Source organism: Trachypithecus francoisi, unplaced genomic scaffold, assembly GCF_009764315.1.
Source record: "Trachypithecus francoisi isolate TF-2019V2 unplaced genomic scaffold, Tfra_2.0 Lachesis_group4, whole genome shotgun sequence".
NCBI classification, from domain to species: Eukaryota; Metazoa; Chordata; class Mammalia; order Primates; family Cercopithecidae; genus Trachypithecus; species Trachypithecus francoisi.
In genome coordinates, this window is record NW_022681469.1 from 120,276,046 (window position 1) to 120,280,521 (window position 4,476).

Below are 4,476 nucleotides of genomic sequence, written 5' to 3' on the forward strand. Positions count from 1 at the left end.
CCAGCTGCTTAGGAGGCTGAAGTAGGAGGATCAGTTGAGCCTGTGAGGTTGAGGCTGCAGTAAACTGGGATTGTGCCACTGCATTCCAGCCTCAGCAAAAAATAAATAAATAAAAATAATTTTAAATTAAAAAGAAAAAGAAAAAAATTTTAAGTGAACATAAAGTCAGGCATGGTGGCCCATGCCTGTAATCCCAGCATTTTGGGTGGCTGAGGCAGGTGGATCACCTGAGGTCAGGAGTTTGAGACCAGCCTGGCCAACATGGTGAAACCTCGTCTCTACTAAAAATACAAAAATTAGCCCAGCATGGTGGCTGGTGTCTGTAATCCCTCCTACTTGGGAGGCTGAGGCAGGAGAATCACTTGAATCTGGGAGGCAGAGGCTGTAGTGAGCCGAGTTGGTGCCACTGCACGCCAGCCTGGGCAACAGAGTAAGACTTGGTCTCAATAAATAAATAAATAAATAAATAAGTAAATGTAACATACACTTAACAATCCCATTTTTAGGTGTTTAACCAGGAGAAATGAAAATTTGTGTTCAAACAAAAGTTGGTTCACAAATATTTACAGGAGGTTTATTTATAATTGCCTCCAAACTACAAACAAGTCAATTGCACTTCAACTAGAGAATGGATAAATAAATTGGTACATCCACACAGTAGACTACTATTCAGCAGTTAAAAAAAGGCGATTGAGGCCGGACGCGGTGGCTCAAGCCTGTAATCCCAGCACTTTGGGAGGCCGAGACGGGCAGATCACGAGGTCAGGAGATCGAGACCATCCTGGCTAACACTGTGAAACCCCGTCTCTACTAAAAAATACAAAAAAAAAAAAACCTAGCCGGGCGAGGTGGCGGGCGCCTGTAGTCCCAGCTACTCGGGAGGCTGAGGCAGGAGAATGGCGTGAACCCGGGAGGCGGAGCTTGCAGTGAGCTGAGATCTGGCCACTGCACTCCAGCCCGGGCGACAGAGTGAGACTCCGTCTCAAAAAAAAAAAAAGGCGATTGAGATACTCAACAACATGAATGAATCTCTGAATTTCAAAGGTATTATGCTAAGTGGAAGAAGACAGACTCAAAATGCCACGGACTCCCTGTTTACAGGAGATGTGAGGTGAGGGAAAGACTCGACTATAATAGGGCAGTGTGCAATATTGGGGAAGGATGGAACCCTTTTATATCTTGATTGTGATGATGTCTACCTAAGGGTATGCATTCACCCAGACTCACAAAACTGTACACAAAGGCTAGTCAATTTCACTGTCTGCAAATTGTAGCTCAATAAACCAGACTGAAAAAGTTGAACCATAAACATTGTATATAACTGGTATCATATTGTATGTATCCTTCTGCAACCTGCTTTTTCTGCTCACTACTAATGACTTTTGAGGTTTATCCAAGTTGATACTGCATAGACTATAATGATACATGTAGCTTTTCTTTATTTTAACTGCTACAACATATTCCATTATACATTATACTTTGTTTATCCAGTCTCCTGTTGGTGAACATTTACTTTGTTTATGTTTGTTGTTTTTTTCTCTTGTTTTAAACAATGTTGCAATAAACATTCCTGTAAATGTATTCTATAGCACCAGTGCTGAGATCGCTCTGCAAGATATTTACTTAGAATAGTAAGTGGAATAGTTGGGACAAGAGGGTGGTGAATATCTCTGCTTTGCTCTCCAAGGGCATACCAACTGACACTCTACCAGCATGTGTCAGAATTTCCTTTTTCTACATGTCCATCAATAATTGGGATTATCAGACTTTAGCTTTTGCTTAGTTGATGAATGTAAAATGATATCTTGTTGCTGTTTTAGTTTTACAATTTCTCTGTCATTGTGGCTGAACATCTATTCATGTGTTTGGGGGACATTTGGGTTTTCCTTCTGTGAATTGCCTGTTCTTATTCTTTGCCTGTTTTGTGTGTGTGTGTGTGTGTGTGTGTGTGTGTGTGTTACCCCTTCCTTCCTTCCTTCTTTCCTCCTTCCTTCCTTCCTTTTCCTTCCTTCCTTCCTTCCTTCCTTCCTTCCTTCCTCTATCTTTCTCTTTCTCTCTCATCTCTTTTTCTTTTATTTTTCTTCACAGATTGTTGCCCAGGCTGGAGTGCAGTGGCATGATCTCGGCTCACGGCAACCTTGGCCTCTCGGGTTTGAGTGATTCTCCTGCCTCAGCCTCCCAAGTAGCTGGGATTACAGGCGCCTGCCACCATGCCCGGCTAATTTTTTTTTTTTTTTAATGTTTAATAGAGACAGGATTTCACCGTGTTGGCCAGCATGGTCTCAAACTCCTGACCTCTGCTGATATGCCCACATCTGCCTCCCAAAGTGCTGGGATTATAGGCATGAGCCACCACACCAGCCTGATAACTTTAAAGATTTCCATCCTGAGGCCGGGTGTAGTGGCTCATGCCTGTAGTCCCAGCACTTTTGGAGGCCAAGGAGGGTGGATCACCTGAGGTCGGGAGTTCGAGACCAGCCTGACCAATGTGGAGAAATCCTGTCTCTACTAAAAAAAATAGAAAAAAAGAAAAAATAAATTAGCTGGGCATGGTGGTACATGCCTGTAATCCCAACTACTCGGGAGACTGAGGCAGGAGAATCGCTTGAACCTGGGAGGTGGAGGTTGTAGTGAGCTGAGATCACGCCATTTCACTCCAGCCTGGGCAACAAGAGCAAAACACCGTCTCAAAACAAAACAAAACAAAACAAAACACAAAGAAAACCCAACAAAAACAAAAAATGATTTCCATCTTGGGCAATACAGCAAGACCCCATCTCTACAAAAAATACAAGTATTAGCTAGGCATGGTGGTGCCTGCTTGCAGGCTTGTAGTCCCAGTTGCTTGGGAGTCTGAGGTGGGAGAATTGCTTGAGCCCAGGAGTTTGAGGGTATAGTGAGCTATGACTGCACCACTGCACTCCAGCCTGGGTGACAGAGTGAGACCCTATCTCAAAAGTAAAAAAAAAAAGAAGAACAGAAATTATAACAAACTGTCTCTCAGACCACAGTGCAATCAAATTAGAACTCAGGATTAAGAAACTCACTCAAAACTTCTCACCTACATGGGAACTGAGCAACCTGCTCCTGACTGATTACTGGGTACATAACAAAATGAAGGCAGAAATAAAGATGTTCTTTGAAACCAATGAGAACAAAGACACAACATACCAGAATCTCTGCGACACATTTAAAGCAATGTGTAGAGGGAAATTTATAGCACTAAATGCCCACAAGAGAAAGCAGGAAAGATCTAAAATTGACACCCTAACATCAAATTAAAAGAACTAGAGAAGCAAGAGCAAACACATTCAAAAGCTAGCAGAAGGCAAGAAATAACTAAGATCAGAGCAGAACTAAAGGAGATAGAGACACAAAAAACCCTTCAAAAAATCAATGAATCCAGGAGCAGAACTGAAGGAGATAGAGACACAAAAAACCCTTCAAAAAATCAATGAATCCAGGAGCAGAACTGAAGGAGATAGAGACACAAAAAACCCTTCAAAAAAATCAATGAATCCAGGAGCAGAACTGAAGGAGATAGAGACACAAAAAAACCCTTCAAAAAATCAATGAATCCAGGAGCTGGTTTTTTGAAAAGATCAGTAAAATTGATAGACTGCTAGCAAAACTAATAAAGAAGAAAAGAGAGAAGAATCAAATAGATGCAATAAAAAAGATAAACGGGTTATCACCACTGATCCCACAGAAATACAAACTACCATCAGAGAATATGATAAACACCTCTATGCAAACAAACTAGAAAATCTAGAAGAAATGGATAAATTCCTGGACACATACACCTCCTAAGACTAAACCAGGAAGAAGTTGAATCCCTGAATAGACCATAACAGGTTCTGAAATTGAGGCAATAATTAATAGCCTACCAACGAAAAAAAGTGCAGGACCATACAGATTCACAGCTGAATTCTACCAGAGGTACAAGGAGGAGCTGGTACCATTCCTTCTGAAACTAGTCCAATCAATAGAAAAAGAGGAAATCCTCCCTAACTCATTTTATGAGGCCAGCATCATCCTGATACCAAAGCCTGGCAGAGAGACAACAGAAAAAAGAGAATTTTAGACCAATATCCCTGATGAACATCAATGCAGAAATCTTGTATAAAATACTGGCAAACCAAATCCAGCAGCACATCAAAAAGCTTATCCACCATGATCAAGTAGGCTTCACCCCTGGGATGCAGGGCTGGTTCAACATATGCAAATCAATACATGTAATCCATCATATAAACGGAACCAAAGACAAAAACCACATGATTATCTCAATAAATGCAGAAAAAGCCTTTTTCTTTTTTCTTTTTTCTTTTTCTTTTTTTTTTTGAGACGGAGTCTCGCTCTGTCACCCAGGCTGGAGTGCAGTGGCCGGATCTCAGTTCACTGCAAGCTCTGCCTCCTGGGTTTATGCCATTCTCCTGCCTCAGCCTCCCAAGTAGCTGGGACCACAGACGCCCACCA